Genomic DNA, 27,512 nt, shown 5'->3' with positions numbered 1-27,512 from the left:
AACCCACCCCTCATACCTTTTTCCTTCACATAACGTCCTCTCCTTCCTCTTTTTAAAAATATCCTCCACGCAGCTTCCTCAAGGAAAACCTAAACTCTTCAGTAGAACTTAAAAAAAAACTAAAATAAAGTAAATCTATTCATTTACTTTTTGTATAAAAATCAATGTTTCTTTTTTTGTGTAAAAAAATTGTTTTTATTAATGCCAGTAGTGTTAAGAGAGTGGTTAGAATAGTAGATGAAGTTAGAAATGCCCGAGTCGATTAAAATTGATATAAAATAAAATAATTAAAACACTTTGTTTTTACCACGATAATTTTTATTTTTTATATAAAGTCAACATGTTTCGAGAACGATGTTCTCTTCATCAGGACAATTAATATACTAAAAACTAAATTTTCAAGTATATAGAGACAGGTGTGGGTAGAAAAGGAAGTAGTGTGGGGGGGGGGTTGAGGGGAGGGGTGAGAGGTGGAAAGGGGAGGTACTTAGAAGATCGAAGACAAAAAATTATAATGGAAATATGTTTAAGACAGGGTTATTCACAAAAGTTGAAGAAAATTGATATAATTAAGTTATTTTTTATCAACAATGTGGTATACATTAGTGAATGCTGGACAAATTCAGGGACACCCGAGGAAGACATGGCGACATCAAATGAATCAAATACTTATGTGTGGTAAAATGTGGCGTATATGATGAAGAAAGAAAGGGGTGTAACGAGAATGAATGACATGAAAGTGAAAGGTATAAGAAGTCAAAAACGCCCACGGCAGAAATGGCAAGAAAGTGAAAAATATACTTTAAAAAAGAAAGCTTTTTCCGTTATAATGATACAATATTATTTCCACCTTAAAACTGCACCCAGTTTTTCGCACGAAAAAGGCATGGCACGATCAAGTGAAACAAATACTTAAGTACGGTAAAACACTTATGTTTGGTCAAAACATTCATAACCCCGAGCAACTCCGGGTACACGTCAGCTAGTATTATATACATATAACAGGTATATTAGGTATATATTATGTATATATTAGGTACAGCACAAATTTCTAAGATTTATTAACTTTAAACTGAATATTTCAATTCAAAATAAAAACTATTTTCTTTTGATGAAACAACTTAACTTAATAACGCTATCTGATTATTAATAATTCCATTGACAACCCTGAAATTCTCGCCCAAATAAAATTTTACGTACTGACTAGAAATACGAGGCAAAGTGCTACATTTTTCTGTGACAATTTTAAAACCAACTATGAAGCTCATACACCTATAAATAGACTACATCATTTAGGCAATAAATTTGGGAATATTGTAGACATGCTTAAAGATTCCGTATTAGTTGTAAAACGAAATCTTTTTAATCTATTTACTGAGATGTATGAATTCACAACTCCGTAGTGAATACACTTTTGTTTTTAAATGTACCTATATGTTCCTTAATACATATTTAGCTTTCCGAACTCCACACTATTAATTTGAATTTACCTTAATTTAATCAAAAATCATAGTTTATTGTAAACTATGTAACACAACTGTATTACTTGTTAAATACTTTTGTAAAAGCCCATTAGGGCGTAAATAAATAAATAAATAAATAAATAAATAAAACCACCCATTTTATAAATTCTGTTAACCTTCTCAATTTCCCAAGAATTTTCCATTTTATTAACAAAATACATTCAATGTTGATATCAAAGAATTGGTCAAACAATTGTGAATTCTTCTGAAAACCTTTTTTAGTATTATTGTACTCATCGTTCATCCATGTTATTTTTAACAGTGTAAAAAACTGGAATAGTCATATACGTAATTTTAGATTACGTAAAGATTACTTTGCTGTCTTCACGAATTATTATATTTTTTCCTGGCAGCAATCCAATAGTTCTGAAAGCATATTATACTTTATTACATTTTGGTATCGGGCGAATTTCAGCAACGTACGAAAAAAATTATATGGCGTACTACGGAAAGGTAATGCCGCCGGTTATGTAGCCCAATAAATTGATCAGTTTTTCTGCGTTATTTGTAATATCGGCACTGATGATGCGTAAAAATTTGCTATTTCAACAAGTTTGTCGGGATTTATCCTCTTTTTTTAAAGAGATGTCAATGAATACAACTTTGTGTGTGGGATGGTCAATTACGTTGTTAATTTTTTTTACCGCTACTCTTACATGTAGAAGAAGCATGTTCATAATATTACTTCACGTTAATGTCACGATGATGTCGTCTCTCACTCTGCATTCCGCTTGAAGTCCATTCTTGTTGGAAGGAGAGAGACTCCTCCAATCACCTCTCACTCCAGAAGGTGGAAACTTGAGTGGCAATCATAAAGTACTATAGGATTCATATGTCTTATACTGATTTATAAATGTGGAAATTCTAACTATACAATTGTAAATGTTCTCCAAAATGCCCTGGAAAGAATCTCAGACTTGTGATGTCCCGAAAGAAACCATTCATCTGTTCTGAATGCAATTACTAATGTTTGCGATTCTTTCAAGGATAAAGAAACCATCCTGTCACTTCAAATGGAATGCAATCAACAATGTTCTCAAAATTTGTTTTGACAGTATCGCCATTTCATTGTAAGAATATTATGTACTAAATACACAATTTGGCTGTCCTGAAACGAGAATCCTTCCAAGTTGGACAGACAAAGGTTCATTTTGTTTTGTATTGTTTGTAATTTATACATATATAAAATAAATAAATAAATAAAATCACTCGACGTGGGAAATGCTCACACTGAGAGAGAGCCTGGTTTTTCACTGCCTCGTTAACTCACCACAGCCATCAATATGATAAGGTCCTCTCACAGCCGCTGTGCCAACATGATGCACAGGAGGAGGCTTAACAAATCAGCAATGTGTGAATGCAGTGCGGTGCGGATCACTGAACACGTAGTCAAAGAATGCCCGCTGCATTCATTCCTCGGCGGGATTAATGAGGTCCACAGGGTGAAGTATGAGACCCCCGACTGGCTCACTGACCTATTCCCTCCTTTGCTTCTGATCCCCCCCCCCCCACCTTATGAAATAAGAAGAAGAACTTCATGTTTCACAAAATTATTATGTACAGGACATTCCAAAGTGAAGCACGTGCAGTATACGCAGTGTCATTAATTTTTAGGCTGGTCATTCAGAGTTTTACAAGTTCCATTGTAACTTTCCTTTCTGTAATGGTGGTCGTTTTTGTTCAACTGTATGCCGATATCCATACCAATATATAGCATTATCTATCACGCCCTGCACTTTTTTATGCCCCCCCCCTTAGACGTGAGATGGTCAAATAACCCTCATAAATGACTATTACAAAATTAATATGTAAATTTTTTTCATTATTTTTTTTTTTCTATGTATTGCATGGCACTACCCATGCTACCTTCTGAAATAATGAATTATTATTATTATTACACATTATACAAAAAATATAACCAACCATAGATTTCGTCTTTGTGATTAGAAATCGATAGAATTATTTAAAATAAAGCAATGCGTAATACTGATAATAAGTATACCGAAGGATTACATCTCAATAACAGTTGGGAATGTTCTATGTTTATTCAAATTATATATATTTTTATAAGACTTGGTAATATTTATTAGTTTACACCTAGTACCAGTCACTCTAATTTATTATTAATCTAGGCTTCCCAAATACACAGGGAGAAAAATAAGTATTGCTAATTTGTTTAAAATCTTTTAAAATTATTGGTAATCCGGTTAAAGATGGGATTGCATGCCGTTTTCTGATAAACTTTTAGTAAATTCCTAAGATATCGAACTTTGTGTTTTTTTAGGACTCCTATCAATTCATTCGTTAAGGGCCTGCAATCCGTTTATTGCCCGGATTACGAATAATTTGAAGAGATTCTTAATAAATTAGTAAAAATTGTCCATGCAGTTTTTGGTGACCGGATAAATCATCAAAATGATAATTCATCACATTTCTAAAAAGTAATATTAAGTCATGGAAAGTGATGAAACAAAAACTTTATTCACAGGGTTAAAGTAGGTTGGGTTAGGTTAGGTTTAAATTTTTTTTTTCATTATTTCTAATGACTTTATATCACTTTTTAAAGGTGTGTTGAATTGTCACTATGTTGAGTTATCATGGAACCGCAGTTTTTGTACCATCTACAATAGACAGTACGATCTTTTTCACATTGCAGCTTTTATAAATTTTGAGATATCCACAAATAAGTGTAGGGGGCAGGTACTTATTTTTTTTTCTACGTTTCTTATCGCCCTTCTTATGGTCTCTTCTTCAAGATGAAGGAGAAGAAGAGGTTAGTTTGTCGCCACTCCGCCAGGGGGGTGGGGGGGTGTCGCCATTAAAAATTACTGCAATGGGCGACGTCGCTTGTCCCAGAGCATCGGGCACATTAAACGGAGATGATTTACGTTTATACAAGACGTGGAAATATTTAAAGCCATCCTACTGAGAAGTCCCGCACGTACTGGGTGGTGCAGGACTGTTGTTATAATATATGTTGTTTTTTAGGTATTTAGAAGCAACATATGTATATGTTGGAAACAATAAATTAATATTTCTTTTTTGTCCCGTACGCATTCCTTTACTATTGATTGCAATGAAACTTTCAATGTTAGTTCTTATTAGTTCTAAAAGGGTGTAGAGATAGGTTTTAATGGTAGAAAAGGTCGGGGACGCTCGAGAAAAGCTTAACGCATTATCTCTACACTGGAATGAGATACAGTGTCGAATAAATGTTCTGTAGTTTTTTAACAGTAACAATGTGGATTTCATGATACATAATTGACGTGAATAGTAGGAAATTTCTGAGGATGACATGAATCAAATTATTATTTGTGGTAAAATGCGTTAAAAGTGATGAAAGAAAAAAGAGGTGTAAGGAAAATCCACGACTTGGAAGTGAATGGTTGAGGTGGTCGAGGACGTCCAATGAAGATCATGTGAAACAAAAATTTATTACGATACTATTTATTACAATAATATTATTTTCATATCAAAAATGCACCCAGTTGTCAGGTACTCACTAGAATTCACAACCTCAAAACTTTACCTAAAACTATTTGGCTACGCAATTACGCATTATGCATCAATTTACACACATACCTCATGTACGCATATGAACATACATGCGACCACTGAGATAATATTGTTGTTCCTAGTCCCAACTTCTTCTATTCCAGCACCTTTTCTGTGCAAATTGTGCAATCAGTTGCTTACAATCCGCACTTTTCATCTACCGCTAACCGCTCCCGCACGATCTTATCATAGCTTAAATCGCTAGCTGAAACATATTCATGAACTGCTTTACCTACATACGATAACCCGCGCACTTCTTGTGCAAAATCGTTTTGTGTTCAGTGCCACCGCTGTGATATCTGAGGAGGATAGACAGGAAGATAACGAGTGCCCTTTTCCTAATGGTGAGTCCTTCCTTATCCATACAACATATGTCTTATGTGCAGTGGTAATTACACTAACATTCAAGGTCCTTCGGCAAACATTTTTTATAATCCTTAAAACATACCATAACATCTTGTACACACCACCATTTGTAAGTCCTAGAGCATTGCCGGGTACACGACAGCTAGTATACCTTTGAGACATACACGAAATACAGTGCTATTCCACACGATTAATTATAAAACAAATGCAGCATCTAATTCGCCAATTAACTGAGCTAAATAATATAGGGTTTTCCAATAAGAGGTGTTATTTTTAATAGCCCGCTATTTCGGTAGATGTTACTTTTCAAGCTCTCATTTTTTGACATTTGGAAAGTAAAAACTACGTTTTAATAAAAATGGAATGATACACGCTTCAACAACGCATTGCAATTATTAAAATTCACTTGGGTGAATCAAATCTTGAGTGATGAGGCCCATTTCCATCTCGGTGGCTTCGTCAACAAGCAAAATTGTCGCATCTGGGGCTCGGAAAACCCAAGAGTTATTGTTGAAAAGCCTCTCTATTTCTCAACGTGTGACTGTTTGGTGCAGTTTATGGTCTGGCGGAGTCATTGGACCTTACTTTTTCGAAAATGAGGCTGGAGCAACAGTTACGGTGAATGGATTGCGCTATCGAGAGATAATTAATGATTTTTTATGGCTGGAATTGGATAGTATTGATCTGGACAACGTTTACTTTCAACAAAACGGCGCTACGTGCCACACAAGCAACGAAACCATTGATCTTTTACGATTGAATATCAAAATAATACTTCTTATTGGAAAACCCTGTATTTGTCTTAACTCTAACATCGACATTTTTTCGGATTCACTGCCCAAATTCAAACGTGGCATCATGTCAATAATTTAAAGTATTCAATGCGCATACATACAGACACATACACACAAACACTCACCTTTATATTACACGTGTCATACACACACCTATAAACTACACACGTCACGTGGTAATTAAGGAATAAACATACCACTTAGCAGACATTAGAAGAAGGTAGAGCACTGACGATCGGTAAACTCCTATGTCAATGTGATCCGTCCTCTATGATCGGATTTCTATATTTGCGAACACGGTTAGAATATGATTCAGACAGACGGTAGACAAAATGCCGCTACTTTTAGCGCGGACCCCAAGGTATCAAATAAGCTGCCAATATGCACAAATTATTGAATAATGTCGTTCGGAATGCAAAATAACTGACTTTTTATTGAATTGGAATTATATAACTAAGCTCTTAAAACTGAAATAAATTGTAAATATGATTCACAGATTTAATTGATGTATCTTAGGCGCGATCGATTGATTCCGTTCCAGCATCGAGAAACAAAAGTAGTCAGTTATGGCTAATGACCTTGTGAACTAATTAACTCTCTTTTTAGTATCTAAGAGTACACGCGGACTGCCGATGTTTATTAAAGTTTATATTTCAATTCAACATTTTTAAGGTTCATGAATATCAATTTACAGAGAAAATGCGCCATTGTTTCCAGGGTATATCGAATTCTGATTTATTGCGTTATCAACATCGGTCTGGGTATCAACAGTTCGAACGTGCTCGGAAAATTGGTATAAAATCATCAATAGTTACGCCTATCGATCCGATATTGCAAATTAATTTTAACAGAAGTTAAAATAAAAAGGTATCGAGGAAGGGAAACGGTAGATGAAAAAGTACCTGTCTCTACAGATATGATCACCAAACATGGTCAAAGCTATTTCAAGCAACGTTTAAAGCCAGGGCGATACTGAGATTATCTTTCACTCTGGAACGTGCCGCTAATATACTTTATATTATTATTATTATCACCAAATATGGCAAAAAAATTCTTATTCGATACTGCGATTCTGTCAGGGCAATACTGGAAGTATCTACCGCCCTGGAACGTGTTGGAAATATAAATATTAATTTTATTTAATGAATTGTAAAATAACATAAATTAATCAAAATGAAATTTACCAGCGCACGCCGAGATTTGAGCCCGTGGCTCCGGATTCGTAGTCAAGGATCGTAACCACTCAGTCACGGAGGTCATCAAAATAATACCACTTCAACTACGTGTTATTATATCGCCATCTTGAGTCACCCTGTACTTACTTACTTAGAAAAGCATCTAACACTTCACAATCACATTGTTCCCGAAAGAGTTGTCAGGAACTATGATTACATCTCCACTCTCGTCGTATAATCAGCTTGGCTTACCCCCACGGGTAACGACGTTCGCGTTTCTGGCAGTGGTGGCTCGTAATTTTTGACTGTGACAGAGTGCTAAGTTTGAAAAATTCGATATTTTTGATATTGTTTAGACCTTAACGATTTTTTTTTCCAAAATTTTTCGCATGTAGATTTTCAGAAATTTTCATTTTGACCTTGCGCCGCACAGATTTCGTGAAAATATTCATACAAAAATCAGAATTTTCGAAAAAAAGACATATTTTCTTGTACAACAATATCAATTATGCTATTGTTTTTAATTATACTAACTAATGTTTATAAAACAAGGTTTTATGCATAGCATAAAGGATAACAAATAATTATAAGCAATAATTAGTCAAAATATATAAATTAGTCAAAGTCAAAATATTTCACCGACAAATGTAGATATAATATGTCTCGACGCCATCTAGTGGGAAATTTAGAACTAACAAAGCCTTTCTTAAAAAAATAAAGTTGGTTGTTTACAGGTGAAAAAATATAGTAAGCAGTAGGTAATTGTTGATGGAGGTACTAGTACATATTGAATTATTTGGCGGGTTGGAAATAAGCCGACATGGCTCAGTGGTTCAGAGCACCTGACCGGACATCAGAAGGTAAGGGGTTCAATTCTCGTTGGCGGCATTTATTTTTACTCTGGAGATATTTTCAATTTGTAGTGGAGATGTAGTGATATTTCAGGCGACTAATTATTGCTTATAATTATTTATCAATAATGCTATTTCTTATAGTATTAGCACTTCAGTACACCTAAAAGTCACGAGCCGCCACTGGTTTCAGGAACGACGTCATTAAGGGATCAAGCTTAGTAAACTAGCTCCATAGCTCAAAGAACTACTTTACTAAGCTTGTCATGGCAAGGAACCGTGGCGGTTCGTGGTTATTCTCAATGGGGGTTCAATCAATGTTCAGAGAGGAAAATAAATAAAATTAATTTTTCTATTCAATTTTCACTATATTTGCAAATGCATGAAATATCTACATATAAAAAATATGTAAAACCACATTTTTTTTTTAATAAACGTCTATATTGCAAAAGATGTTTTGTACATATAATAATATTTAGTTACTGAAGACAACCTCAGGACCCAGGACATCAGCCTTGCCGGGGAAGCTAGAGCAAAACCCCGACAAGGCTGAGGTCCTGGGTTCAATTCTTAGATGAATCTTTTTCTGTTCCAAATTTTCGTTTGAGAGTTGCTAATATTGTCTTCGATCGTTGAATATTACAATTTGAGGTTTTAATCATTAAGTTATTCCACTTAAAAAATATTTTATATTCATCCTAGACTTCATAGATGTCAATAGATGTCACACATTCAAATGAAAATCAATATTTTTATCCAAGACACCATCATTGCATTTAGTTCCGAAAAAATCTTGCAAAAGATTGTTTTTTAATTTTTTTTTGCTTTCCAAAGCGCACACAAATGTGACATCTGGCGAATTTCATAAAAGCTCTGTATGGTGCACGTACAAGCGCTACGAAAGTAAATAATTTTTGTTATTTGTTTTTGGGGTGTTATGCCGTCTATCTCTATCTATATCTATATCCTTCTTTAGCCAACGTTTCGGACAACGTTACAGTGTCCGTCATCAGGGCAGATGTGTCATGCAGTGTCCCTGTGGCATATCTGTCATGTGTCCCAGCATGACACATCTCATAACGCAACATGGCATAACACTCCAAAAAAAATTAACATATACTTTTGGCCATGAAATTCTTAAATTTTTTTCTTTTCTTTTTTTTAAAAATAATGGCTTCGTTTTTTACTTCTTTCATCAATATTACAATTATTCAAAGATAATAAATACATTGAAGCAATTAAACCTTATTCTTCATTAATATAATATCTAAATTCCTCTATTTTCTACACAACAATTATATTTACAAAGGGATAAAATATTTGTAATAGTCTTCCTGAAGAATTTAATTTAATTTTATATTTAAATGCTGAACTAACAAAAAAATGCAAGTAACTTCATTTCGAATCATATTTATATTATATAATGTTATCACATCCTGTAGGTACTATCATATACTCTATGATATTACTTTTTACTCCTACACCAAACTCATGAGCCAGTTCTCTTCATTGGTGTAGAAATACTAAAAAAACATTGAACGTCAAAATGGAATATATTTGTCTGGAAAAAAAAATCTTCTCGACTTTTATCTGTTAAATCAAATTGCCCACTTGCTTTTTCTGTAGTGAGGCAATTGCAAATCTAGATCGCTTCTCTCTTACACTTATTTAGCTTTAAATTTGTTGTTGTTGTTGTTTTTTTTTTATATTTATTAACTTTCAAAAATACATTTTTTTACAATTAAGTCCCGTTAAACTGATTGATATCAGTTTGTCAACGGGTTCTTTTAACAATTACTTTTTAAATACATCAAGTATTCAAATACATCAAGTAAATAATTGTTTTTTATCCCTCCAGTACGCCACTACGCATGTAAGGGTCTCTTTAACAGTTTACCTATCTCTATTTTATCCTTCCAGTACGCCATTACGCATGCAAAAGTATCATTAATAGTTTACCTATCTCTATTTTATCCTTCCAGTACGTCACCACGCATGCAAAAGTATCATTAATAGTTTACCTATCTCTATTTTATCCCTTCAGTATGCCACTACGCATGCAAGGGTCTTTTTAATACCTATCTCCATTTCCTTATTTATAAAATAACAATTAAATTCAATTTAAGGAATGATTTCAACGGTATTTGAATATAAAATACAACGTAAATACAACACTTTAAACCTTAATATGCACATCGGTGTAGAAGTTTTATATAACTGTTAAAACTTGACAGAAAATATCATGGAGCTATGAAACCTGCTAAGGAGAATATATTATTCATTCAGTTTCCACGTTTCGTTTCGCATTCAGTTTCTACTTGCTAATAAATAATGTTCCATAGTTTGCAGTAAATTTCACTTTGAACACGTATTTTGTTCCGTATTTCAATTGGAATACTAATGTTTTTCATTTATTATTATTTGCTCACAGTTTTATTTCTGAACAATTTTCAGTGCTTCCATCCGTCTGGAGCCAGTGAGACTATGGCAACCTCAATTACGGTATGGTGTGAGGCTGAATGTATTGGGGAGGGTAAGGAAATGGGGAAGACAGAGTAGGGAGAGTACCTGGCTATTCAGATCTCGTCACCAAGCACGGCCAAAACCTTTCAAGCAATATTTCAATTCTAAATGGTGGTTTTACACCAGGGCGATACTGAGAGTCTTCCACTCTGATACCAGTGATTCCTAAAGTTGTTGGAGAGTTCCATAAGAGCGGACATTTTAAACATATCACCACCAAAATGTCAACCATCAGGCGCCAGTAGGACTATGACATCCCCACTTGGGGTATGTTGTGAGGCTGAAGGTCATGGGGAAGAGAAAGGAGGAAGAGTACTTGGCTATTTAGATCTGGTCACCAAATGTGGCTAAAGCCATGTTAAGCAATATTTCAATTCTGAATGATGGTCTTACACCAGGGCGATACTTCGATACTACGATACTGATGTATCTTCCACTCACGTCTTGAATAGCATTTAATGAAACTGTGTAAATTTTTTCATACCTGTAACATGTTAAATGACAGAACTAGATGTATTTTTTTTATAGTTTTCGGAGCAAATATGTTTTTAATATTTTCTACCCAGGGAATTACATGTATGTAAATACTTCTTCAACTCGGCCAATGAATAGAATTGTATTAAAAATTAACACATATTTTAAAGAGCTTAAAATTAAGACAGAGTCCCACAGAGCACACCGATTCGTTTCGTTCCGATCCCAGTCGTTTCTACGACTCGTTCTTGAGTTCAACTGCTCGGCTGTGGAACGATTTGCCGGCCTCTGTGTTTCCTCCCTCCTACAACTTGGGTCTCTTCAAGACCTATGTTCCTCCTCCTCTCCTAAAGATCTTCCACACAGCATCCTCAAGGATGATATTGCCTTGAGGGAAGATATTTTCCTCGAGGCCTCTAGTGTTGAGTAAAATAAAAATATATATCTTAAACTGGTATGATAATTAGTAATTTGACAATCTTAAGCATATGAAACACAAAAATCTTTTTGTATATCGTTTAATAGGCTGTTCTTTGTTTGGGTACGAATGATACCATGAACTTACAGAAATCGGCAAAATATAGAGCGATGATTTTCTTTTACCAAATGGCATTTTTCTCAACACTTATCACATAATTCAATTTGCACACTTGCCAAAAACGTGTAGTTCATAATACAGTTCATATTCAGTAACAATAAACGCTGTTAATAAAGTCTCTATGAAGACAGCACTGGTTGACTAAAATTATTTATTTATTTGCTTATGAAACTTGTCATATATTCAAGTACAAGCAATAAACATTCGTATGCTTAAGACTAATAAAGTTTCAATTTCAAAGTTAAATGTTGATTTAGTATTTGTACCAACACAATACGATATTACAAATAAAAATAAATAAACACTATAAAGAAATGTATTCGATAATAAACAAGTAAAGAAATACAGGTTTGCATAACACTGTAAAGAAATACTTTTCAAAACAATAAAATAAACTTCGGATAGTGATAATCACAAAATAAAAATATTTTAAGTTATCAATTTATTGAGTTGCATTTTACATGATTTAAAATTACAGTTGAAATTATAATAAACCTGATCCGCCATCAATAGGTTAAGGTGCTCCCATAGCCGCTGTGCCCACATGAGGCACAGATGGGGCCTTAAAGAGTCGGCGATGTGTGAATGTGGTGCGGTGCAGACCACGAAGCATGTGGTCAACGAATGCCCGCTCCATTCATTCCCCGGCGGGATTGATGGGGTTTGCATGGCGACGCCTGAGGCCCTAGAATGGCTCGCAGACCTAAATTTCCCCCTCTGTCCCCCCCTGACCTCCCCACCATAAGAAAAAAGAACAGTTGAAAATTTCTACATCTCGTGAGGCATTGTGAGTTTTACAGATACGTCCTATTAAATAAATTTGCGCGTATTTGGATTGACAGTGTGGTATTCTAAAGAAATCGTCCGATCTAGTGTTATGTTCAGGACGAGGAAATGCAATCTTTTCTAACAGATATGATGGAAAAACAAGACAGTTTACGATTTTGTATATTTTCGGATAATGCATCAGAGATTTTTCTGCGTTTATATAAAGCGGTAGATTATATACAAAATGAAAACAAAATACGTAGATATTATTACTACTGGTGCGTGGGAGATTTGTTGTGATAACGAAAATTTATAAAACCGTTTAAATTGTATGGTAGGTGGGTATCTTAATTTTTTTTATAAATCATCCACAACGAGGAAAAAACGTCACATAATTTTATTTCTATTGTTAATCTGGGCGGCACACGTCGTCACCGGACAATTATAAGCAAGCATTATAATAAATATGCCATAATTACATACACCAAATAAAAAAGGCATTTTTGCGGTAAAACTGTGATGGAAAGTAATTGTTGAAATAATTTTACTTGTAAAAAAATGTGATCAAAGCAATTTAGCTTAAGGTGACTACTATTGCCCTCTATGATATAAATCTTAAGATATTAGGTTTGAAGATTGACTAAACCCTGCCGTCTAAACAATATTTCACTGATTATATGATAAAGCAGTTTCTCTATTGATAAGGTAGGATGCTACTTCAGGACTTGCCAGTAAACACAAAATTCAGTAAGTGTTTGTTATTATGTAAGTGTGATGATTTTTTATAAATTCAATGAGCTTCCTTAAAAATTACATCAAAGCAGTTATTTCAGAACTATCAAGTTAGCCGAGCCGTCCTTTATCGGGGTTGAAAATGGTGCCAAGTCATCCTGCAAGTTAATAATCCGTAAATTAACTACAGAAGTGACACGAAATCTTAACAATTAGTTAAAAATATTTAGGATTTTGGAAGACACAAGCTAGAATTGCACATTGATTGAAGACTTAGATAATGAGCAAATTCGATTGAAAAACGCTCGCATTAAAAATAAAGGAGGCCAAATTTACCAAATCTAAATTTATGCTGAAGCACTTTCAATTGAACGATTCCCTGACCCTCATTATTTAAGGATCTTTTTCCCAAAACTTGAAAGCTTCCGCAAATTACCGCCTAAAAGCTTTAAATATTGGAAAATTGGGTATCGGAATTAAGTGCCTTCGGTCTGCTCCGGTGATGTGAATTTGTTAGGGATTAAACGCAAATATCCATGGAGCAAAATAATGGTGATTAAATATATGCAAAAGCTACCTGTAATCTATTGCTCAGTAAACTGACTGCGGTCTTCCTTATTGAAATATTAGCTACCTTCACAGGCCAAAGGTAAATATAGTTTTATTGGATAGATTTTAAATTCCTAATAGTTTTAATGGATCAATTCAAATTCCTAATTAATTTATTAACTTTAAAAACAACTTTTTATATTTTGTTTGTGACACCTGTAAGAAGGGGCAGTTTTACTAACGTGGGCGACAGTGTGAAAAGGTGCCTTTGTACGGAGACTTACCAGTGTACATTTCGGTTTTAGCTCAGGTGGTAGAGAATTGAGTTCCGTATCTTGAGGTGTTAGGTCAGCCAATGGGCTTTTACACGGGGGACAAATGCCGATTCGACCACTGCATATTCGTCAAAAGAAACACAAAATGGGAGTATGAGAGTATATTCACAAAGCACACTTACATTACAGATACACAGATGAAAAGGGTTATCAACATCCTAAATATTTCTAGCTGTTTGTAAGGAACAATCTCTCTCTGTATTTAAGGTTCTGGCTGGCAAGCCTGAATGTTAACACGATTCAAATCATAAAAGGCACATAAGGAGAAATGGTTATTAATCAGCTTACATGAATTTGCAGGAGGAACAACCGTGCATGTTGAATCACTAGTATGGCGGGATATCTTCTGTACTGTACGCGCCAATGCGCGTGCAGTTCTCCATTGTAAATTGGCACTGAATTAGATATTGGTTATTTAAAGTATAAGCACAAAAATAGCCGTTAATTTAAGCGCGCTACAGGGAGCGTCTTTGTTAATTGCAAGGCACACATGTTGTCAAGGCCGAGGTTGAATTGTAAGTGACCGTTGATTTCGTCAGCCAGCGTGCGCGCGCATTGCGCAGTGCCAACGTAGCCCTGCGCAATGCGACGCATGCGTACAGCGAACAAAGGTGACAACTGATAACTAGGTAATTTGAATTCGCGGGAGTTTTGAACGTGTCGATTCGTTACGTGACACACCTCACAAGAGCGCACCTGTCTGCAAGTGTTAAGGTAGGGGAACCATGCTACCACCCGGTTGGGCAGCGTTGTGAGTCGGCTTAAGGTAGGAGCTGTAGGAAGGGATTTATTGAAATTGATTTAAGGAAAAAAAAATTTCATCGGTAGGTACATAATTGAATTCTAAAAACAAAACAAAACCAAATTTCCAAATTTCCAAATTTTGAAAACAAAATTGAAATTCTAGAGTTCATTGAATCAGAGTCAGAGCCACAACCGAAATAAATTAGTATTTTTAATTAGATAGACATCAAACATTTATTCTAACAACGTGTTAAACAGATATGATACAAGATTTATTTTTGGGGTATTATGCCGTGTTGCGCTACCTCTCAGATGCATCTGCTCTGATGAGTATAGTCACTGTAATGCTGTCCAACACGGTATAATACCCCAAAGATAAATCACTATAACACGTTACACATTACATTTTCGGAATTGCTCAAATTAGAGGAAAATGCTGGAGAGCTTTAAGGATATTCGTATAATGTTGTTTGAACAAATATTTCTTTTGTAATTTAGTGAGCTTTCAAGGAAGCTTATTTACTCTGGCAATTTGAATAAAATAATACGAAATGGTCTTCACTATTTACTGAAAGGTTGGAGAGGTATTTATGAATATTAAATATTTCACTACACAAGTAATTTCTAATCCTCTTACCAATGCTAAAGCAAACAGCTTTAAGTAACCGCCTAATAATGAGGTTTTGGATTACAAACTTCTGGAAAAGGTAGCGTAATTATGAAAGAACGAGAGATAAACGAATGCTGAAGGAAACAAATTTCTTATATGGATTGAATCATCGGTACACTATTATATTTGTATGCATTCCTCAAAAGTATTGAGTTTTTAAACACACGAAACTGTTTATTCATATTCATATTGCGTGTGTTTGTCTAAATATTGTGAAGCAATACCTTGCAACAAGCTTGTAAAGCAATACCTCGCAACAAGCTCGTGAAGCAATACCTTGCAACAAGCGTGTGAAGCAATACATTGCAACAAGCTTGTGAAGAAATATCTTGCAACAAGCCTGTGAAGCAATACCTTGCAACAAGCCTGTGAAGCAATACCTTTCAACAAGCTTGTGAAGCAATACCTTTCAACAAGCTTGTGAAGCAATACCTTGCAACAAGCTGGTGAAGAAATATCATGCAACAAGCCTGTGAAGCAATACCTTGCAACAAGCCTGTGAAGCAATACCTTGCAACAAGCCTGTGAAGCAATACCTTGCAACAAGCTTGTGAAGCAATACCTTGCAACAAGCTGGTGAAGAAATATCTTGCAACAAGCCTGTGAAGCAATACCTTGCAACAAGCCTGTGAAGCAATACCTTGCAACAAGCCTGTGAAGCAATACCTTGCAACAAGCTTGTGAAGCAAAACATTGCAACAAGCTTGTGAAGAAATATCTTGCAACAAGCGTCTTTTAATAAAATAAATTAACTAACGCCATCTTTGAAAACGTAGAATATAATGAGCGTCGAGTAGATTTCTACACGTTTCAAGTTTCGTATCTTCATTTGTATGTATAATTTTTTAGTGGAGGAAATATAGCTTTGTTTTTATATTTTATATAAATCCGTTTTTACCGGTGTCTAAACTCGTATCTAAAGGATTTTAACCGGCAATCACAGAGTACATTTCCAGCTAAAAAACTAGACCGACGAAATTTCTTTTTCCATTAAAAAAAATATATATAATTTCTATCAAACGTTGCCACAAGTCGCAACGGATCACGTGGTATGGGCTCTCACTTATCTGTGCGGTGCCGTTAGAACGAGACGGAGTACGTAGCATACAAACCGCTAAGCTTTACCTACTTTTCCGCTTACTCAGTGGCTATTAGGGATATAAAAAATATATATTCAATTAAAAAATATATCATCGGACAGCAAAATGTCAGGATCGAAACACGCTCAGGAATCGCTGTTTAAAAAAATCCTAGCTGATACATACAAAATGATTTCAATTTATTGAACAGATATTTTTGTTCGGACCACAAAATAATTAATTTTTTATAGGGACCTCATAAGGTGCTCATCAAAAATAAAACATTTTTGTTCGGACGGCAAAATGTGCTCCATAAAATCATGACATTTTTATTCGGACGTCAAAATGTGCTCTTCAAAACCATGACATTTTTGTTCGGACGTTAAAATGTGCTCCAAAACACCATGACATTTTTGTTCGGACATCAAAATGTGCTCCACAAAACCATGAAATTTTTGTTCGGACGTCAAAATATGCTCCACAAAACAAGGAAATTTTTGTTCGGACCACAAAATGTGCTCCACAAGACCATGAAAATTTTGAAAATATATTGACGCACTCTCCTTAATTCTTGAAGCACCAAACGGGCCAATGTTACGGTAAAATATTTAAATGAAATAAACATTTCATTTAAATTTCCTTTCGAGCCGCTTAAAGGATATACCCCCAATTTATATTTTTGATCTCCTAATCTAGTTTTGCTAATGGTGAAATACGTTAGGTAAATTTAGGGAAAAATATGGTTCACCTTTAAATAAGGAACATTAACGGAACTCCATCGCGATAAGGCCTATTAAATAAATTTAATGAAAACCTTGCTACGAATTTATTATGATTCCGATGGGAGGCACTATGGCTGAGCTTTCGCACGCGTTGTTAAGATCGAGAGATTTAAGCTCATTACAAATAAATTTAAGTTATTTCGATTAATTTGTATCTTAAAATTATTTCTTTACTTTTATTTATCATCTTTACTTCCTTGTAGTATCGTGGAATTTTCTCTTTGCTATACGATATTGGATAACTATTTGCTATATTGGATAACCTCTATAAAGTCAAATAATTTTCTCTTTGCTATACGATATTGGATAATCATTGTAAAACCAAATAATTTCCTATTTGCTATATTGGAAAACCTCTATAAAGTCAAATAATTTTCTCTTTGCTACACGATATTGGATAATCATTGTAAAACCAAATAATTTCCTATTTGCTATATTGGAAAACCTCTATAAAGTCAAATAATTTTCTCTTTGCTACACGATATTGGATAATCATTGTAAAACCAAATAATTTACTCTTTGGTACATGATATTGGATAATCATTGTAAAACCAGATAATCGCTCATACAGAAATAATTTTAGGTACTAATAAAGGTGGCAACGTTCAACGCTGAAAGCCAGAAAGCCTATAAAATTGCAGAATAATTTTAAAATTTATTTTTCTGCTTCTAAATTATCGTGAACAGACTCGGAACGGAACCAAAACTGAAATCCACGACTAAAGCCGGAACTGAAATTTATGTCTGTAGTTCCGAGTAATTATTATTGTGGTTCAAACTTTAGTCCAGAACATAAATTCAGATATTAAATCTAAAACTGAAATTCAGACTTAGTGCCATGATTTTAATATTTTCGCGAGAATGACATGTTTCGATGATCTAGTCTAAAGGTTATCGCATTTAATAAAACAATAAAACATTTAAGTTACAACAGTTTACACTAGCTCAGCACAGGAGGCCTTGAGGGAAAAAAATTACCTCAGGGTCTATGTCATCTTTGGGGATGCTGCTTGGAGGGTCTTTTCAAGGAAAGAGATGAGAGGAAGTTTAGTGAAGGAAAGTTCAATGGATCCAGGAGTGACAGACGTGTGAATCCATTCCTCCCACTACGGTGAAAGGCGATGGGCCGAGCCAGTCCAGATAGAGAAGTCATAAGTTCTCCATCAACAAATCTCTCCCCATCCAGCCGGCTACGCAGTAAGTGGGTAGACCCATCCGCCGCCAAGACCTAACAAAAATCTCACCTCATGAACCCGGGCACCCTTACTGAGTCACCAAACGTAGCGTATCACTTGGGGCAACCTATGGCAGTGTAGTTTTCCGATAAAAGATTCCCGAGCTCGCGGTTCCTACACCCGTTACCAAATTATTGCCTGAATAGATTGATTAATAAATCCCATTCTACTACTCTTATGTTCACGTTTTATTCACAACATTTCTAGGTTTTGACATTTAAATGATCGGAATCCGAAAGGTCTTGTTAGTTTACGAGTACGCCAAAACTTTGTAGGCTTTAATGGTGTCCCTGAGGAAAACACCCCCCTTTGAAGACTTTCAACTCGTTTAACCAACGTAAATAAAATTAAACATATTTATAGCCAAACGATCTTAGGCCGGACGAGTAAATCCGTTGACGGAAATTATGAACAGAATATTTTTAAACTTCGGAATTAAACACAAAATCGTGTTTAATAATATTAAGGGTAACTTAGGACGGGTTGTTTCGGAGAATTTGAACAATTCATCAAATTTCAACGTTCGTTTTCGGGTTCTGTGAAAGTCCTATTCAAGTTCTGTTATTATATCATTGTAGGCTAGTTGCTTGTCAAAACTGAAATAAAAACAGAACTTGAAAAAATCTTTCACAGAACTTGAAAATGAACGTTGAAATTCGGTGAATTGTTCAAATTCTCCGAAACAACCCGTCCTAAGTGCAAATAATTTGAAATACGTAGAAAAAGAAAAACCAACGTATTTCAAATTTTTATTTTTTAATGATAAAACTGATTTTTAAAAAGGGAAGGTTTTTTTATACACAAAGGATAACAAATTATTATAAGAAATAATTATTAGCCTGAAACACCTAAAATATTTCACCATTAAATTAACATACAATATGTCTCGACGCCATCTAGTAGGAGATTTAGTATTTAACAATACTATCTAGTAGGAGATTTAGTATTTAACAATGCTATCTAGTAGGAGATTTAGTATTTAACAATGCTATCTAGTAGGAGATTTAGTATTTAACAATGCCATCTAGTAGGAGATTTAGTATTTAACAATGCTATCTAGTAGGAGATTTAGTATTTAACAATGCCATCTAGTAGGAGATTTAGCATAACAATGCCTTTTCTAGAAATAATAAAGTTGGTTTTTTTCACGTGAACAAACTTAATAGGCAATAATTGTTGAAAAAAAAAATCTAGTACACATTTTATTATTTGGCACGTTTTGAATAATGAAACGTAATGGTAAAGCAACTGCCCAGCAATCAGAAGGCTGTGGGTTCAACTCCCGTCGGCGGCCTATTTTTTTCTCGGAAGATTTTTTGAATTTGAATGTGTTTTTCAGGCTAATAATTATTGCTTAAAATAATTAATAATCTGTGTTTTATAATACCTGTCATAAAACTGCGCACTAAACATTGTTATCTTGTTTTTGCAGAGCGTCCTTATTACCGACGAAATTAGTGTAGAAGTTATGTAATATTAGTTAGTTAAGTATATTAGTATTTCATCGAAATTTATAATTTTTTACAAAAGTCGAAACGAATGTGACGTTACCTCGTTATAAGGTCACATTAAACATGGTGTTTTGTGTTTATTATAAATGTGGTCTATTTTTTTTTTTAAATTCACGGAGAAAATTACTAATATTGAATACAGCTAAATTACTAAGAACTCTTCAAATTATTCGTAATCCGTTTTAAACGGGATTGCAGGCCCTTAACGAAAAAATTTGTAGGTTTTCTAATTAACTTTTAGCAAAAAAATACAAATGTATTACCACAATGTCGGAACACATCTCATCTCTCCACAAACGTTCTTCCCATTTAGTATTCTTTGTTATCATTAGAAAGAATTAAAAACTGTAATTTTCATCGCAGACGAAATTAACAAAACATAGCAATAGGTTTATTAACTATTTACAATTTAATTTAGAACCAAATAACATGTAATAAAATGTACTGTGAATGTCCAAATAAATTAATACATAAATATCCCAATATTTGTGCATATCGTCATGGTATATTATCAAGGCAAATGCAGGTACATGATTACGTGCCCCGATATATTGGGAATGGAAAGAGTACCAATAATTTGAAAAGATTTGTTGGTAATCCTGAGATAAATTAGCAATATTCACTTTTCTCTGTGAATGTTGATTTTTTAAATGAGTTAAAATATTACAAAAGAAAAATTATGAAGGAGTATCTAGAAACGAAAATGTAACATAAGCGTTAATATTTGTTATATTGAAACATTGTATTAATATTCTCCCTTGAATTTATCGTGTCTATAATTCGTATCTTCATACTTCTTTTGAAGTCGGTAATTTTTTCGTTTCAGTCGGTTTTATTGCAAGAGGGAGAATATTTAATAATTTAATAGAGAAATTTAGAGCATTTCTTTGTTCGAAAGTAACTTTAGCTGTAGTTACATGAAATGTTCCTTTTAAGCTCTTAATTAAATTCTTTTTTTTTCTATTATGTAGGCAGGTTATGTAGAAAGATTTACCAAATATTATTTGAATTAGATAGATACGAATGATTTATAATACAAAAGCCCGACTGATGACCTTGTATTGCTAATTGGAATTTATTATTTTATTATATCTCTTCCATTTTCTTTTTTTTTTTATTGAAAGAAAAATACAGTGTTACTTTACAAGCATCAAATTCCACAAAAGAAAAGCCTGTGCGTGGGAATTATAATAGTTATCATAACATTTCTATGGTTTAAGCCTGTGACTGTATTGGCCTATTTCAGCATTACGCTCATGTGTATGGCGAGCGATACGCTGAAATAGGCCAAGCCATAATGCGTATAACGTAATATGTCGCCTACATTACGTTATACGCATCCGCAGCGTGAAGGATAGGTCATCCACACAGCATCCCCAAAGATGACATAGGTCCTGAGGGAAATTATTTTCGTTAGTGCCTCCTTTGTGAGGTTAATGTATAAAAATAAAATACTACAACGTTCTGAAATCCGTGCGACGGACCTTTTAGTTACCTATTAAAAAGAGAGGCGAATAAAACGTTAAGCTCACTTCATTAAAACAGAAGATTTTTGGCAAGCGTTCGTGCATTTTTGCACCCTATAAACTCTTTTCAAGATTTTCTTCTGCTGAATAGGGAGGCTAACCAGTTAACCACACTAAGGGTAAGTTTTGCTTCAAGATTATAAAACTGCACAGAAAGATCGTATCAAAGCAAAACCATCCCATAATTTATACAATATTTTTTGAAGTGAAACTTCTTTACGCGCGTCATACATTTTCGAGGACCGGAGTAAAACCGACTCATGACCGTCACGAAAAACAGTGATCATTTGGTGGTGGGGGTACGGGACCCCCACCACCGCTCACCGTTCACTGTCGCTCTCTCACCGTAGTCGCTTACTGAGGTGAGGGAGCCACTGACGAACGTTCTCTCTCTCTCTCTCTCTTCTCTCTTTTCCTCTTTCTCTAGCCAACGACGCCACGCCAGGCATCAGCTGCTTGCTTCGTGTACTGCGCGGTGAGTGTAATACGAGTAAAATACGTAATTGATTGTGGTTTATTCGATTTGGAACAGAGTTTTAGTGTAAAAAATGAGTAGTGACGAGATAGAAGTGAGAAAAACATTCGTGGCACAAGAATAATGAAATGAAAAGAGAGAGAGAAGAATACTAAAAGTTTCACTTCCGTCGTGCGTAGGCTTGCCACACACTGTATTTTTTTATCGTAAAGAGTAATAAATTGCTGTTAAATGACTTTTATATTTCTAATTAGCACATAAGTCATATTTTTAAAGCATGCCAGCTTGTTATGGAACTGCCAAAAAAGGCTGTGTTTGGGAAGCGCTTTGACCTTTCGAACTGGTCTCTCTCGACACATCACCTTGCGCCGCAGCGGGAGAGATGGATTTATGCGTCCGTCACTCCAGGACATACTGACTCCTAGATTCCTATCCACCATTGCTTACCAGAACTTCCTTTCCTTAAAAACACCCTCCACATAACATCCCCAATGATGACGTACGCCCTGAGGGAAATAATATTCCTCAGGGCCTCCAGTGTGGGGTTAGTGTAAACAAAAAACAATTATTAAACTAGCAACATCACCCTTAGAACTGTGAGTACCTACAAAATAATTTAATGCAACCATATTCTTACAAATTCACTTGATTATTTCTAACGCCATTTCGTTACAAAAAACTAATTTGAAGAAAACTCACCAGCTCCTCACATATATAGTTTAACAAACGAATAAACAAATGATATTGATATTTTTAACTAAACTAAATCGATTTTAACCCCATTTGGAGGATTGGTTATCATCGCCAGTTTATATGGATTGTTGGCTAAATGATTCTGCGGTTCTCCAAATCCGCAGAATCCGATGTTGCGTGATTACCTTCAGTGTGAAATAACGAGAATTTGGATAATTCTAATTAAGTTTTATTTTTTATTTTAACAAAACTCACTTATAATAATTTTACGAACAAATAAATCGCGTACGCTAGAGGAGGTTTAGAGTCAACTCGACGGCAAGACTGCTGGAGACAGAATAATATAATATACCGTGCGAGGTATTGCGCGCAGGTTTACAATGATACAAGCCTCACAAGAATGTGGGTAAAAATAATAGTGTAGTTATTTTCGGGAGATGCAAACTCCCTATAATTTACCCTACACCCACATCAATTTTTCAACGACAAAATATCATTTCTGTTAATTTTGGATTATATCTATTCTTTATTACTAGCAAAATTTAAATCTTTCCATATACTCAATGTAATAGCCTTACGAGATATGATATAGGTAATATTAAAAAAAACATCTCAACGCGCATAGTAATTCGCAAAATGTAGGTATCAAAACGAATGCTTATATCAGCACGGGTAAAGCACCCAGTTCACATTACCAAATCATATTTTATAAAAAATATTCTAATGTATCAATAAAAGAAAAATTGTGGAAAAAGTTAGAAGTAGCAATCATCTCTATGCTCAGCCCCTGTATCCTTCTGCAGCTATTTGCTTTTCACTACAATACTATATACATCACTGATTTCCTAAAAAAACAATAAAGTTTTTTTACCATTATTTATGAAGTAACGTCATGCCGTCCTTTGTTTGATTTGTCACAAACTTTCACTCTGAAAGATGACATTAATAATATGTTCAGTTTCTTCTTCTGAGAATGGAAGAGAGTTAATGGATATCAAAATTAGATACTAAAATTATTCGAGGTCTAAGTCATAATTACATGTTTATATATTTTTTTCATTTACATAAAAAACATAGAACTTTTAAAATTCACAAAATATCACGATTGGAAAAAAAATCGTAAGTCCGTAGGTACATTTCACACATAAAATAAATTGCGCTATGTTGTGAGAATCCTTAAAAAGTAACACATGGTTCGTACTAATTTAGTTTTTCATCCCCAGCTAAGGGGTGGGTTTTTGCTTGATCTTAATCCCACAAAAAGGTCAGACCGAGTCAAATGAAGTCTTCGGACTAATCAACCTATCGCTCTCTGTCGCCGCGCCCTCGATCAACCGGGGGTAGTTTTTACCCGAGACGTATTACGGCAATTGTGGGTAGGTTTTACCCGAGGCTGATTATAGCAACTAGGGGTAGGTTTTACCTGTTTTTTTCGACGTATTATCGCCTGAATTTCAGGATTACTTTCAGAACACTACGATTAAGGAATACATCAATCTGGAATGAAATAAAGTGAAAAAGTGGGAGGTTATTAATGAAATGGGAACTGATTAGTACGTTGACTGACACTTGACCGAGCTGGTATAAATGCCTACCCTATTTCTAGAAAATTACTTCCTTTGCTGTCACCAGAGGCCGCTAAATCTCAGTACCAATTTATTTATTAAAATGTTTCACTGATCGTGTTCTTACTTCTTAGCTATTTTGGGAAGTTTACAACATAAAATATTGCAGATAAATTGAGTGACATAATAAGTAAATACATATTTTAAAAATACATTTCTTATTTTGAGACAGCTTCAGCGTATTTATATATCCCTGGTGGCCAATTAGTTCTTAGACCATTTTAGTAACTTTAAAAACTTACTTTTATTTTATTTTAAATTAAATTGTTATAGCGCTCTTTTATGTTAGATAAAAATGAATTCGTTTGACGGTTTCGCTAGGATTTGTTATAAACCACCAAAGTGATAAGTAGTTTTATAGATAACAAGTAAAAATTATGATTTTCTGTAACATTAGCAAATTTTTGAAAAATGTTTAAAAGTTTTTTATTTAATTTGATTGTAAATTCCCATTTTAACTAGACCATTTCGCATTTAATTTTTATTGAACGTTCCGTTTCCAGTTTAAGATGATGGCCGTTTTAGATACTATATTTTTATCCGGCCAGAGTTTGCTTGAGTGTGGATCCTTTTACGATCTGTCAAATCGGAAGCAATATTATAGTACCCACCTGCAAAAAATAGAATTTAATGAAAACATGATTATTCGTAATGTGTTTTTTTTTAAATTTTATTTCTTATTTTTGTTTTCTATGCAGATGGCCTCTTTAAACAGTTGTTTCGTCCATTATTATTTTTAGGCTTATTTTATTTTAACCATACCTGTACATATTTTTATACTGTTAATTGTGTTTTTGTGTATATATTGTAGGCATTCTGCAGCCTAACTACTTTGCAGGGACATTGGGGTATAGATTAGAGACTTCAAAACAAAAAACAATGAGATTCCTTGCCAGAAGGAAAGAATTAGCCCTGAAAGAATAACCGTCTGTTACTTATAACAGGGCGGGTAAGCGGTGGATTACCTCCAGGTACCTACCTTCCTGAAGAATTTTTTACATTTAAAAAGTTAATTAAATTGAATTGTTTTGGAAAAAGGTTATAATTCCTTATTTCAATAAAAAAAAAGTGGGTGTGTCAAGCCTACGCAAGACAGAAGTGAAACTTCTAGTTTCAGCTGATGCTTGGCGTGGCGCAGTTCGCTGGTGTCTGAGAGAGAGGAAAGAAGAGAAGAGAGAGAACGTTCGTGAGCGGCTCCCCCACCTCAACAAGGTTTCACTTCAAAAATGCCACAGCCGAGAATCGAACCTCGCTTAACTGATTGAAAGCCAACCACGCTGAGCACCAACTGTAAGCAAAGCCGCATAAATTGATTATATTATGTAGGTTCTGAAAATATGAGAGCTTGTTATGTTTTATAATGTTACCTACATCACACCCAAAATATAATATATTTTTAAAAATAATGTACAATGTACAGAAATAGAATCCCACACAAGATCGCGTAGTGCGCTCTAGCGAACGGATATTTTATCAGAGGGAGATAGTTTTAATTTTTTTTTTTGTAAATTATTACATATTATCAAAATAAATAAATTAATTAAATAAATGTAATACAATTATCATAATATACGGATTAGATAATAATTTTAATCCAACACAATAACGCAAAGCGCGCTCTAGCGGAGTAATGTTTTATCACAGTGAGATAAGTGTTTTTATTATTTTGCAATATTATTTTCTTTTAAAAAATGTTCTGACCTACTAAAAAATAAGATATTGAATGAAAAAGGCGTTAAAAACAAAAAAATAATGTGCGATGGCCGAGAATCGAACTCGGATCAACTGCTTGGAAGGCAACTATTCTGACCATTACACCACCAACGCCAGTTGTCGGGATGAGCTAAGAAGCATTTATATGTTACTTCAAAACTTTGACTAGATCAAATGAACTTTAATCGGTGGTCCCGCATTTTCGTTTCGGTCATGAGTCGGTTTTACTCCGGTCCTCGAAATTGCATGACGCGCGTAAAGAAGTTTCACTTAAAAAAAAAGGTTACACAAAATACATGGTGTATAAATAAGTAGATGGGTATTTAAGTACCTATTTACAAATATGATGATTTCAAAGGAATTTTTAGTTTTGATTTACTTTATAGCATTTTTTGACGCTAGCTTTACTGTTCACAGAACTACTAGTATAAGTTAACTGAATCAATGTTTTACTTCAAATTGAATAATTATGTTTATTTATTTTTCGGAATGACATTATTGAGTAAATCTCAAATTGTAATATTTAAATATTGAAGACAATATTAGTGATTTCTAAACGAAAATCTGAAACAGAAAAATCAGAAAAGGAAACGGTCACATCTGGGACTCGAACCCAGGACCCTTGTCTTTCGGGTTCGAGTCCCAGATGTGACCGTTTCCTTTTCTGATTTTTCTGTTTCAGATTTTCGTTTAGAAATCACTAATATTGTCTTCAATATTTAAATATTACAATTTGAGATTTACTCAATAATGTCATTCCGAAAAATAAATATTCATTCTAGACTTGCAGAAAAGTCAACAGATGTCGCACATTAAAAATAAAAAATAAGATAGGTTTATCTAAAAAGACGCTGTCTGGATTGCATTTAGTTCGGGTTGAATCTTGCGATCATACATAAAGATAGTTGCCAATAAAAATGTGCGGTGAAAAAATGAAGACAATGTTAGTAGTTCTTATTCGAAGTATGATACAGTTAAAAATGACCGAGGGGAATAGGGTCCCATTAGCTCAGTTGGTAGAGCACTGTCACGGAAAGACAAGGGTCCTGGGTTCGAGTCCCAGATGTGACCGTTTCCTTTTCTGATTTTTCTGTTTCAGATTTTCATTTAGAAATCACTAATATTGTCTTCAATATTTGAATAATTATGATTTACTTACTATTTATGTAGGTACATTAAAATAATGATGGTAGTACAAACTGAGTGATCCTTCGCA

At 34.3% G+C, this 27,512-nt stretch overlaps 1 protein-coding gene across 2 annotated transcripts in view; it reads left to right on the top strand.

The window, feature by feature from the left end:
- The window catches only part of LOC149418994 (uncharacterized), a 491,041-nt gene that overhangs the window by 140,648 nt on the left and 322,881 nt on the right, over positions 1–27,512 (top strand). The gene's annotated exons all lie outside the window — the stretch shown is intronic.

Source organism: Hesperophylax consimilis, chromosome 12, assembly GCF_061612785.1.
Source record: "Hesperophylax consimilis isolate HC1 chromosome 12, BYU_Hcon_1.0, whole genome shotgun sequence".
In the NCBI taxonomy this organism is placed as follows: domain Eukaryota; kingdom Metazoa; phylum Arthropoda; class Insecta; order Trichoptera; family Limnephilidae; genus Hesperophylax; species Hesperophylax consimilis.
Note: the sequence above shows the minus strand (reverse complement) of the source record. Positions and strands in the feature narration are given on the sequence as shown.